Source organism: Canis aureus, chromosome 15 (genome assembly GCF_053574225.1).
Source record: "Canis aureus isolate CA01 chromosome 15, VMU_Caureus_v.1.0, whole genome shotgun sequence".
In the NCBI taxonomy this organism is placed as follows: Eukaryota; Metazoa; Chordata; class Mammalia; order Carnivora; family Canidae; genus Canis; species Canis aureus.
The window spans coordinates 13,824,949-13,838,963 of record NC_135625.1 but is presented as its reverse complement, the minus strand read 5'-3'; the positions used below and the strand labels follow the sequence as shown (position 1 = coordinate 13,838,963).

Here is a 14,015-nt window from a genome sequence, read left to right as displayed (position 1 = left end):
TCAAATAAATAAAATATTTATTTATTTTAAAGATTTTATTTATCCATGAGAGACACAGAGAGAGAGAGGCGGAGACACAAGCAGAGGGAGAAGCAGGCTTCCTGCAGGGAGCCCGACGTGGGACTCAGTCCCGGGACTCTAGGATCACACCCTGGGCCAAAGGTGGGTGCTAAACCGCTGAGCCTCCCAGGGATCCCAAATAAAATCTTTTAAAAAGCGGGTGGGCATACTGAACAATCAATACTGGCAATCTGACAAATTTTCTTCATTTTTGATTAATCAGTCAAAAAAGGTACACTATAGGGTTTCATTAAAATGGTCTCTTTAGCAGATTCCTCCTATATATGAAGTAGATTTTCTATGTCCCTTCTATTTTTTTTAACTTTTATTTTCAAATTACAAAGTGAACATTTTCTCACTCTATCTTGCGATTCTCTTTATTATAAATTCTCAGATTCATGACCACTCTATCTTCACTGAGATTGACTCCAAGCACCGTAAAATAAAGCACTCTTAGGCATGTAATACCTTTCCCTTGTATTCAAATTTGTTTGAAACTACTATCAATCTGGCTTTACTTTTATTTCTTAATAAATTGTTGCCTAATCTCTAATTTTTATAAGTAATTCTGCTTCCAAGGTGTCTGGACTGCGTTTGTAACTGAAGTTGAACATCTAGCTTTCAGGACAATAATTTGAAGTATTAACATTTCTTCTCAGAAGAGTAGTTGGTTTTTTGGTCCCTTGTTTTATGCTTATGGTGTTTTATGCCCTCTCACTTTGCTCATCCTTTGTTTTATATGTTGCACTCACAATTAATTGTGCTTGGTTTGTGTTGATCACTTCCAGTTATTTTGAGGTATGTATCATGCCTTTAATTTTATGAGAATGCTTTACAAAAGTGTAAATTTAGCATGCATTGTTTTATCCAAATATTTATCATTTTTACTTTTAAAATGAAAAATGGGCACATCTTAGATCTCTGCTCAATTATTTCATTTAAGATGTGTTTTAAATAATAAGGCTGTATTTATGTTTAAAAGTAATTATTTTGATAATTAAATTTTCTATTATCTTATTTCTTTAGTTAGAAACTGGTGTATTTTCTGATATTCTCCAGTTACAAGAATTTTTTTATGCTGCTTTCACACATGCATAATAGTTTAGTTATGGAAAATTCTTGCTGCATTCTCTTTTTCCCTGTAAAATATCTAAATATTGTTTTTGTGAGATTTTAAGTTACCAAAAAGGTAAGCAAGTCTAACATTTATTTCTCTAAAAATTTTGCTAATACACTGAATACACCTATGTTAAATTTTACCTCAGATTTCTCTACTTGAAGATTAGAGTTTGCCTGATTATGCTGTACATGTATCCATTCAGAAAGACTTAATTTTCAGTATCAATACTACAGTCCTTTTTCTTCTACTACAGCATTTCTCATTTCCTTACACTGCCTATACAACAGGCAACTAAGCAGACATTTAATTATGTTACAGAAATGTCACTGGTCAACACAAAAAAGTTATTATGTGTTTTTGTTTTAAAACAGCCTTCTTAAAAAAAAACAGCCTTAAGATTTTATTATTTATGAGAGAGAGAAAGAAAGAGAAAGAGAGAGAACGCATGTAGAGGGTGGCACAGAGGGAGAGAGACAAGCAGATTCCGTACTGAACTTGGGGCATGAGGCATGGAGTCTGACTCGGGGCTCAACCTCACAGCCCTGAGATCATGACTGAAGACGAAACCAAGAGTCTGATCCTTAACCAACTGAGCCATCCAGATGCCCCCAGTCATACTTGTTTGCATGCCTTTTTCATTATCATCAGTGGTGTTCTTTGTCATCGTGTCATAGATCTCAAAGCCCAGTCCACTACGTCGATGGGCATTGGAGGGGCATGGTGGTGCGTAACATCATGTGGTATGCTGACCCCACAGGTCAAGTGCTTTATGTTGTAGAGCTAAGAGCAGCCCTTTGTGGATCATACATTTAACAACTGTGACTTTATATATTTTCTCAGGTCAAAGTAGCAGATATCAGCCAAAAGCCACAGTGACCAAGACTGAATTTTCTTCCCACATTGTTTCCAGGATAATGGCCGTTTCGTTTCAAGAGAAAGGGAGTGTGAACCAGTGCACATCACCAGTTCAGTTTTCCAATTCATCCTCATTAACTGTCACTCTTCTGAAAGGTGATAGAACACAGAGGTTTAAAGTACTGACCCAGGAATCAGGATGCATGATTGAAGTAGACCTTGTCAACTTGTCTCAACTTTGTAGAAAGAACAAAGAGAAAAGCTAATTCATTGAGTTACTGTGCAAACAGAAAGTTGAGCTATACATTAAAACAGTAGTGCCTGCCACATAGAAAACCCACAGAAGTAACCTGACCTTACTATTTAGTAAACTGCCACGCCCTCCACACCCCCTGCAAAAATCAATCCAATTATTCATTCAGTATACACATCCTGGGTCACAGTTTTCAGTTGACTTTCCTATGTATCTGTTCAGAGTTAGGAGAGACTTTCCAGATGTGCTCACCAGGCAAGTCTCTAAACCAGAATTCAGAGGTCTTTGGTTATGGTAATGATGTCTGTCGACTATTCTTTTATTTACATTTCATTAAGAAAAGGAAACCCTTCTCATGTGTTTCTTTTCCTAATGTGATTTGCAAAGCAGTCATCATTTTACTCCTTTGGCTAGAGTATAAGCAACCTGATGGCAGACACTATGAACATTTTATGAAGATTTAGTGTTATTTGCGAGATAGCCTGGCACCTCAATGTTTCAATGAGTAAAGCATTAGAATAACGAGTGATTCAAAGAAGAATCCACTTTACTAAATGCTCTACTTCCCCACCTCTTTACCTAAAAGACTTAATCTGAAACTGAGGAAACACAGATTAAAGGGAAACTGAATGAACTTGAATAAACTTGCTTAACTTTGGTAGAATCTAAAAGTAAAAATAGCAAACATATGGATTTCGTTTCTCTTAAAATACACAAGGATTAAAATTAAAAGGAATAAAGTGCTTGGCAAACATGTTTTTTAATTCAACAGATGGATGGTTTTTCTACTTTTGCTGATAAAAGAAATTAACATAATGAAAATGTGCATTTTGCCTTAATTTTTGCATTTTCTTGCACTTCGGTGAGAGAACTTCCAGTCCCTTCTGGCCTCTTCAGGTGTTTCAACAATAAAGATTTTATTTTAATGTTTTTTTTTTTTTCTTGGCAAACAAGGCAATAGATAGAACATATCCAAGAATGTATTTTATTAGATTATAGAGATCTGCTAACTTAAACAGGTTAATGATCATGACATTATAGCATTGGCATTTCAACTTACATGCCTGTAAGCCACCAACAAATTATTGATCTATGCATAGATCATATTTCAACACCTACTTAAATATCTTTTATGGAAATAATAATTATATTTACTATAGGCATTGTGTTAAAACGACAAAATTATTCTGAATTTTCATCATCTGCTCTAAGAATATTATTCCTGATGGTTCTATAGTTTTTGTGTATAAAGTAATTAGAATTCTATGAAAATATAGGATTTTGAATGAAAATGTCTGTGAATGTTTTCAAATTTTTCAAATATCTTCTAGGGTGTATTTTTCAGCTTGGCTTTTAGAGTCTATTTCAGGATAATCATGTTTTGCTTTCTAGATTCCCTTTGTCTGCCATCAGAATAGGCATACTTCTTCACATAGAATCTAAATATATACAATTCTTAACTATCATACCTCAGTAGAGCTGGAAAAGTAAAACAGACTTCCCTTAAAAAGTCTGAATGACTCCATTTTCAAGATATGTTGAATTAATCTAGTAGTTATTGAACACTGGATTATGTGTGCTCAACTATGAGATATGGTCCACATGTATTCATGATATAAAGCCATCTTCATTATTCCTTTCAATCTTACATGTTCAGATTCCCTAAAAATTAAAGATAGGTGTTAATAGATAATATTTATACATATGAAATTGGCAAGGATTTAAACAAAATCATTATAGTTAACATTAACAAGGATAGATAAAACAGAAATAACCATTGGTGGTGGGAATTTGCTACAGTGCAATCTATGTTGGAAATCAATTTAGCAATACTTATTAGTAGTTTAAGACATTTGAGAATTTAGTCAGTAATTTGGGTAAGGATACATTTAGCATTGGTGATAGTATAAAATGCCTGGAATTATTTAAATGTCCCAAATATTGCAATGGCTACATTATACTACAGTTTTATGACAGCATTATAAAGTAATGTTTTGTGCATAAGAAGAGCTTTAACTATTTATATTTTTGAACTATTAATCCTGCTAAAAGTTTACACTAACTATAATTAGATGTAAAGGGAAAGACTTATATACAAAGGCATTATACTATTAGGCGAAGTTTCTAAAGGTTATTTTTTAGATAAATGTATGTGGACCTCCTAAGCAGTATAGAACCTAGTAATTAAAATCTTACTTTTCAAAATACTTAACACTAGAAGAAAATAGGGTTTGCAAAAATAATGAAAAATGACAGAAATTCAAGGAGCAAATAGCATCTGCACTATTATTCAAATGTTGCATATAAGATGTATAAGTACATAACTGCTCACAAGAAAGAAATACAAATAAAAATACTGAATATACATACAAGAAGCCAAAGAGATTTGTTTATGGTCTGACTACCCTTTTTTCTCATTATGTACAGTTTTCAAATTTTTAACAATGAGTGTTAATCATATTATAAAACAGTATTATGGCATAAAAAGCATTTGGAGTAATCATTAAGAGCACTATGCACATTCATATATTTGATAAAAATTATATGAAATATATTTTGTCAAATATATTGGATGGAAATCATTACTAGAAAATCTGTTTCCTTCATTGTTTTTACATTTAATAACTGGGATTCTTCTGTAAGAAATGTTTGTCCTTTTTCCTATTTATTCAATTATCATCATCAATATGCGCTCATGGGTTTTAATCTTATTTGAGGGGTTATAATCTGTTACTGTCACAATTTATTTGACATTTCCTTTCAACATGATGATTATTTGTTTTGCTTTTAGCACTTACTTACTTTCTAGTACTGTAAGATGCTCTAGGTTCACTTTTGTGTATTTCCTGCTCCAATCCAAAAATTGGCTATTCTCAAAGGAGCACAGTTCCTTTCATTGTAGAATGGCATCCGGAAACCAAGATCTTGGTTTCTTATCATTATTACAGCACCATTGTTTCTTGGAACACCACAGTTATACAAGCAAGGTACATGGACAAATGCTAAAATGTGGTCAAATATTTAATAAATATACCCCAAAAATATTGTGATAATTATAACATATATCCACAAGTCTTTGATATCCCTTGTCTCAAACAGTGGAGTTTAACCACCACCACCCTCCTGCATATGGCCTAGACTTAGCTACTTCCTTCTAGTGATTAGAGTACATAAAGGAAAAGATAGTCACTTTACACTGGAATATCCTGGCAGACGCTTTCTTAACCAAATAGTCAAGGTTAACATGACCCAAAGTAAATCATATTAATATCATCCCAATAGGATGGGCTAAGAGTACATCAATTGTAGTCTTCCACAAAATCTATAGCACCATGTTAATCACAAGAAATATCACACAAACCCAAATCAAGGGATGCTAGACAAAAGTAACCATCAACCTTCAAAAGGTGTTAAGGTCATGAAGGCAAGACAAGAGCAAGAAGCTCTCATAAATTAGAAGAGACTAAGAAGACATGAAGACTCAATGCAATATAATATCTTGAATTGGATCTTGGAACAGAAAAAAAGGCATTTATGGAAAAAAAATAGTGGTATCCAAGTAACATTAAATAGTTTCATTAAAAGTATCACACCAGGGGATCCCTGGGTGGCTCAGCGGTTCAAAGCCTGCCTGTGGCCCAAGGCGTGAGCCTGGAGTCCCAGGATCGAGTCCCGTGTCGGGCTCCCGGCATGGAGCCTGCTTCTCCCTCTGCCTGTGTCTCTTCTGCCTCTCTCTCTCTCTCTCTCTCTCTCTCTCTCTCTCTATATATATATATATATATATATATATATAATGAATAAATAAAATCTAAAAAAAAAAGTATCACACAAGTGTTAGCTTTGTGGTTTTGATAAATGGACCATGGCTATAGAAGATGAAACCATGAAGGGTAAGCTATGTGAGGGGTATGTGGGAATTTTCTACTATTTTTATGATTCTTCTATAAATCAAACATTTGAAATCAAGTGTAAATTGCAAAGGGGGGACATGGTTCCATACTGTCTGAGTTTTGATTAACAAGGCCCCATGAAAAGCAAGAATTGTCTGTGTTTCCTTGTCTCATCCCTTATAGCAAAAATCTAGAACAAAGTAAATAATGAATAAATGGAACCTTCAGTCATTAGTAGTAATATTTTAGAGTAACAAAATATAACATTTAAAATCTAAGTTGAAGTTTTATTCTATTGAAAGTTGTAACTGGAAAGAGGAATTTGTATATAATATCATAGGCAGTATGAAAAGATTGAAAACTTTTAACAGACTGACCATACTTTTGGGTACCCAAATGGGTAATCATATATACGCTGTTATCCAAAGGATAATTTATTTATCTTCAATTTATTTTTATGCAGCTCAACATGGAGCCAAAGAGACTAAATACTGCTTTATATGAAGAGGTGTCTTGCTATAATACTGAATCATCATCCATCCTGTATGTCTTTGGGACCAGAATCATGCCTTTATTTCTCTTTTATCCCTATGATGACTAGTTCAGTATTCTTTACATTGAAGGCTTTCAATAACTCCTTGCTGACTGAATGCTTTTCACGATTTTTAGCCTCCTTCTGATTTATTGCACTCCATTGAGCCAACAATGAAGAATAGATGAAAAAAATGATGCAGCTTTACTGAGATCAATCAGTTGTTCAACTATATTTTAAAAGGGAATGTGCATCTGTCATAGAATGGGAGAAAGGAGAAAATATTTTTCATTTTAAGAGCCTGTGTCCATTTGACTGATTCTACTCCAATGCAAGAGGTTCAGAATGATTCTGACTTCAAATGTCAGGTCTCAAGTATTTCTGTGTAAAGCTATCAAGTGCAAGCATTTCTCCTGCCTCGAAGAATTATGGAACTTTATCAGTGCTTTTAAGAAGCATTCAGTAGTAGTGCTCTGACACATTGGTTCCATAAACCTGACTAAATATATACCACTTAAAATATTGAGACAATGTGAATGTTTCAAGTCTCACATAAACAAGAAAGTTCATCTAGTTGTGATTAAATAGGCGTAGAAAACAATTCCCATTGAAGAAAAATTAACACTCAATAGTTATTAATGTTTCACATTCTCTGTATCATTGTTAAAGTAAAGCCATGGATTATACAAAGCAACTAATTGAATTTGTCACAAAATTAGCTTCTAGCACTATGTTTAAAATAAAGCTGGAATAACTGGCATATGAGAAAGCTTTTATTAAATTCTTCATTAAGCCAACGGACTCTACTCGTTCTTCTAAGTTTCCTGCAGGTGAGACATTGAATTTTTTTCATGGCTATACAAAGTATTTAGCAATGGCTAATATATATCGACTCCGGAAAAGAAAATAGAAATTTTAAAAATTGATCTTGACACACCAAAAAACAAACAAACAAACAAACAAACAAAAACAAAAAAAAAAGATACACCAAAAATCAACAAGTGGCTCTGGCTCTGTATAATTAAGGCAAGCCTGAAAGTCAAAAATAAATGAATAGAACCCAAAACTTTGATACATAGGTACAAGAAGAGATTTTGTAGAAAACAAAATCTCATGATCTTAAAAGACATGATGTGGTTAAGCAGAGATATTTGGGAGCTAGTAATGTACAGAGAGGTACATTTTCTAAGAGGAAGCTAAAACATTAACACATTGGAATATTTCAATGAAATAGGTATACTTAAACTGGAAACATAAGGGATTTCATTCACATTAGAGACACCAGTGCAGGAAAATGGGCCATTCATTCTATTTCCCTAACAGTATTTGAATCTTGGAGGATCAGACGTCTATATGGTCCATATTTAGATCAGATATCCCACCTTATCCATTCTCCACCTCTACCTTACTACTCCACCTCCCAGGAAGAAAATCCTTTGGCATTTGGAAAATCCCAGTGTTTTAACTGTCTTGATATTCTAACTAAGGGATCTAGTCCAAATCTTTTTGCCATGAAGACAATGATGCCTATAAAAAGATGATTGTGCTTCATCCTTCTGTTTTATACTATATAAACAATGAGGAGGGACTGGATAAAGCTCAAATAATGCAATCTGGTTAGATATATTCTCTATATGAAAACCCAGGTAGCTTATGTATCTTCCATTCAGAAACCTCATAGTACTTGCATTCAAACATTCCTATGATTTCGTCAGTAATAAAAGCTTTATCGAGAACCTGTGTAACTCAGTAGTTGAGCATCTGCCTTTGGCTCAGGTCATGATCCTGGGGTCCTGGGATCAAGTCCACATCAGGCTCCCCGCAGGGAGCCTGCTTCTCCCTCTTCCTATATCTCTGCCTCTCTCTGTGTCTCTCATGAATAAATAATAAAATCTTTTAAAAATTTATCAAAGTATACATATTGAGCAATGGCATATACAGAACCTTTCTGAATTGACTCATCTGTATTTTTCTAACAACCATATATAGCACAAGAATATAGAAAAAAAATGAATGCCATTGAGTTTTGGTAGTATAGCCAGTCCACTAGTACTGTTGCACTATGCGCAGCATTCAGTGAAGTAATGACTTTACAGAGGGCAGTAACTCCAGGGTAGCCAAGCAGCTTAGAAGGAGCTAACGTGAAGTCATGGTAGCAGCAACATGTGAGTGTCAATAATGACATGGGGCATTTTAATGGTGGAGCTTCAACTTAACAGATAAGGCAATATTCCCCTCGAGGGCTTGAGCTTTTGCAAGTAGCCATCCAATAAAAAGATAGCTTTCACATGTACTATCAAGCAATTGATAGCGACATGGAAGTCATTTTAAAGACACAACACCATAATAGCAATAATCATCTTTTAGAAATATACTGGGTAAAAGCTTCTGTGAACCCACAGAATTTAGCACATCAGTTGGTAAGTATGATGGCCTGATGGGTTTTATTGGTATGGATCCAAAACCTGGAACATATGATATATTTTGTGTGTGTGTGTGTACTGTGAATCAATCATTTTTTTCTTGAACTATATCAGACACTGAACCAGCCTAACTTCTACATAAACTGCTTAATTGGTTGATTCTCTGGGGGTCTCTAGGATATTCAATAAGTGAGCCTGTTCTGGTCTACTCAGGTTGTCATGTTTTCAATAGACACACACTGCTACCAAACCAAAGCATGGACTTTCAGGACAGAGCATCTACATTTTACCTCATGTCAAAAGCTCACCAGTTTTGGAACATGTATTAATGAGCAGTGCCCTGTGTGGTGGGTGGGAAAAGAAAAATGGTATAAGTGCTATAAAGTATGGTTTTTAAAAATCTTTCATTCCTCAAATTTCTGTCACAGCCATTGTTCACAAATACCATTTTTTTGTGTGTGATAGCTCTACAGGTAATAGGAAGATTCGTAGGGGGCATGCTTCCATCCCTGTTGGTTTAGCAAAAAAAAAAAAAAGGAATTATGTTGAATGCATATTTCTATTAGCTATTCCAAAAAGGAATACAGGAGAAACACAGTAATGGAAAGTCATTATGAACTGAAGTTATAGATGTTTTAGTTGGTGAACTATTGTACTTGAAGAATATGTTATGAGCCACTTGACAAAAAAAGAGCAACTAGACTATAAAACTGACTGAGCAAATAAAGTATAAAAAAAGCCCAGAGTGAAGTAAGTAATGAAAGGCTTTTAGTACCAAGACATTGACTGGAGTCCATTAAGAAGTGGAAATGAGATTGGAGGCATATTTGTGGGGCTGGTAGTGTATAGTATTCCAACTCAGTGTGTAGTTCTACAGTCATGAAAAAACAAAGGCAGATGAAGATAATTAAAAAAAAAAAAAGATCAGCAATGCAGAAATACATAAGAATTAGTGATAATCTTTGCTGAAAATAAGGAACTTTTCAGCTGAAAGTTCTGCCACAAGTGTTTAGTATAGATTCAGATGTGGATTTATATGTACAATAAAAGTGCATATAAAATATGCTCATGATAAATAAGAAAGATCAATTTCTATACATAAATGAAAAGTGCACAGCTCAGTTATGGACAGTAGGTGCCTTGTAAAATGTCTATACGATCAGAAAAGAGAGTGAGACAGAGTTACAAAATCTGGATTACAATTCTATGTCAGAAAGCCAATTCAGAAGCACTATTATACAGCTACTGGTGGCTCTAGAAAAAAGTATAAAGGACTCAAGAGACTTCATGACTGCAGAATTTAGAGCTAATCAGGCAGAAATTAAAAATCAATTGAATGAGATGCAATCCAAACTAGAAGTCCTAACGACGAGGGTTAACGAGGTGGAAGAACGAGTGAGTGACCTAGAAGACAAGTTGATAGCAAAGAGGGAAACTGAGGAAAAAAGAGACAAACAATTAAAAGACCATGAAGATAGATTAAGGGAAATAAACGACAGCCTGAGGAAGAAAAACCTACGTTTAATTGGGGTTCCCGAGGGCGCCGAAAGGGACAGAGGGCCAGAATATGTATTTGAACAAATTCTAGCTGAAAACTTTCCTAATCTGGGAAGGGAAACAGGCATTCAGATCCAGGAAATAGAGAGATCCCCCCCTAAAATCAATAAAAACCGTTCAACACCTCGACATTTAATTGTGAAGCTTGCAAATTCCAAAGATAAGGAGAAGATCCTTAAAGCAGCAAGAGACAAGAAATCCCTGACTTTTATGGGGAGGAGTATTAGGGTAACAGCAGACCTCTCCACAGAGACCTGGCAGGCCAGAAAGGGCTGGCAGGATATATTCAGGGTCCTAAATGAGAAGAACATGCAACCAAGAATACTTTATCCAGCAAGGCTCTCATTCAAAATGGAAGGAGAGATAAAGAGCTTCCAAGACAGGCAGCAACTAAAAGAATATGTGACCTCCAAACCAGCTCTGCAAGAAATTTTAAGGGGGCCTCTTAAAATTCCCCTTTAAGAAGAAGTTCAGTGGAACAGTCCACAAAAACAAAGACTGAATAGATATCATGATGACACTAAACTCATATCTCTCAATAGTAACTCTGAATGTGAACGGGCTTAATGACCCCATCAAAAGGCGCAGGGTTTCAGACTGGATAAAAAAGCAGGACCCATCTATTTGCTGTCTACAAGAGACTCATTTTAGACAGAAGGACACCTACAGCCTGAAAATAAAAGGTTGGAGAACCATTTACCATTCGAATGGTCCTCAAAAGAAAGCAGGGGTAGCCATCCTTATATCAGATAAACTAAAATTTACCCCAAAGACTGTAGTGAGAGATGAAGAGGGACACTATATCATACTTAAAGGATCTATTCAACAAGAGGACTTAACAATCCTCAATATATATGCTCCGAATGTGGGAGCTGCCAAATATATAAATCAATTATTAACCAAAGTGAAGAAATACTTAGATAATAATACACTTATACTTGGTGACTTCAATCTAGCTCTTTCTATACTCGATAGGTCTTCTAAGCACAACATCTCCAAAGAAACGAGAGCTTTAAATGATACACTGGACCAGATGGATTTCACAGATATCTACAGAACTTTACATCCAAACTCAACTGAATACACATTCTTCTCAAGCGCACATGGAACTTTCTCCAGAATAGACCACATATTGGGTCACAAATCGGGTCTGAACCGATACCAAAAGATTGGGATTGTCCCCTGCATATTCTCGGACCATAATGCCTTGAAATTAGAACTAAATCACAACAAGAAGTTTGGAAGGACCTCAAACACATGGAGGTTAAGGACCATCCTGCTAAAAGATAAAAGGGTCAACCAGGAAATTAAGGAAGAATTAAAAAGATTCATGGAAACTAATGAGAATGAAGATACAACCGTTCAAAATCTTTGGGATGCAGCAAAAGCAGTCCTAAGGGGGAAATACATCGCAATACAAGCATCCATTCAAAAACTGGAAAGAACTCAAATACAAAAGCTAACCTTACACATAAAGGAGCTAGAGAAAAAACAGCAAATAGATCCTACACCCAAGAGAAGAAGGGAGTTAATAAAGATTCGAGCAGAACTCAACGAAATCGAGACCAGAAGAACTGTGGAACAGATCAACAGAACCAGGAGTTGGTTCTTTGAAAGAATTAATAAGATAGATAAACCATTAGCCAGCCTTATTAAAAAGAAGAGAGAGAAGACTCAAATTAATAAAATCATGAATGAGAAAGGAGAGATCACTACCAACACCAAGGAAATACAAACGATTTTAAAAACATATTATGAACAGCTATACGCCAATAAATTAGGCAATCTAGAAGAAATGGACGCATTCCTGGAAAGCCACAAACTACCAAAACTGGAACAGGAAGAAATAGAAAACCTGAACAGGCCAATAACCAGGGAGGAAATTGAAGCAGTCATCAAAAACCTCCCAAGACACAAGAGTCCAGGGCCAGATGGCTTCCCAGGAGAATTTTATCAAACGTTTAAAGAAGAAATCATACCTATTCTCCTAAAGCTGTTTGGAAAGATAGAAATAGATGGAGTACTTCCAAATTCGTTCTATGAAGCCAGAATCACCTTAATTCCAAAGCCAGACAAAGACCCCGCCAAAAAGGAGAATTACAGACCAATATCCCTGATGAACATGGATGCAAAAATTCTCAACAAGATACTGGCCAATAGGATCCAACAGTACATTAAGAAAATTATTCACCATGACCAAGTAGGATTTATCCCTGGGACACAAGGCTGGTTCAACACCCGTAAAACAATCAATGTGATTCATCATATCAGCAAGAGAAAAACCAAGAACCATATGATCCTCTCATTGGATGCAGAGAAAGCATTTGACAAAATACAGCATCCATTCCTGATTAAAACTCTTCAGAGTGTAGGGATAGAGGGAACATTCCTCGACATCTTAAAAGCCATCTATGAAAAGCCCACAGCAAATATCATTCTCAATAGGGAAGCACTGGGAGCCTTTCCCCTAAGATCAGGAACAAGACAGGGATGTCCACTCTCACCACTGCTATTCAACATAGTACTGGAAGTCCTAGCCTCAGCAATCAGACAACAAAAAGACATTAAAGGCATTCAAATTGGCAAAGAAGAAGTCAAACTCTCTCTCTTCGCCGATGACATGATACTCTACATAGAAAACCCAAAAGTCTCCACCCCAAGATTGCTAGAACTCATACAGCAATTCGGTAGCATGGCAGGATACAAAATCAATGCCCAGAAGTCAGTGGCATTTCTATACACTAACAATGAGACTGAAGAAAGAGAAATTAAGGAGTCAATCCCATTTACAATTGCACCCAAAAGCATAAGATACCTAGGAATAAACCTCACCAAAGATGTAAAGGATCTATACCCTCAAAACTATAGAACACTTCTGAAAGAAATGGAGGAAGACACAAAGAGATGGAAAAATATTCCATGCTCATGGATTGGCAGAATTAATATTGTGAAAATGTCAATGTTACCCAGGGCAATATACACGTTTAATGCAATCCCTATCAAAATACCATGGACTTTCTTCAGAGAGTTAGAACAAATTATTTTAAGATTTGTGTGGAATCAGAAAAGACCCCGAATAGCCAGGGGAATTTTAAAAAAGAAAACCATATCTGGGGGCATCACAATGCCAGATTTCAGGTTGTACTACAAAGCTGTGGTCATCAAGACAGTGTGGTACTGGCACAAAAACAGACACATAGATCAGTGGAACAGAATAGAGAATCCAGAAGTGGACCCTGAACATTATGGGCAACTAATATTCGATAAAGGAGGAAAGACTATCCATTGGAAGAAAGACAGTCTCTTCAATAAATGGTGCTGGGAA

The 14,015-nt window shown here is 35.5% G+C and overlaps 1 long non-coding RNA gene across 1 annotated transcript in view; it reads right to left on the bottom strand.

Annotated features, from left to right (window-relative positions):
• LOC144283941 (uncharacterized) overlaps nt 1-14,015 on the bottom strand; it is a 28,343-nt gene that overhangs the window by 3,795 nt on the left and 10,533 nt on the right. Inside the window, exon 3 of the long non-coding RNA XR_013352429.1 lies at nt 3,758-3,950. This is a non-coding gene — a long non-coding RNA (uncharacterized LOC144283941). The remainder of the gene's footprint in view (nt 1-3,757; nt 3,951-14,015) is intronic.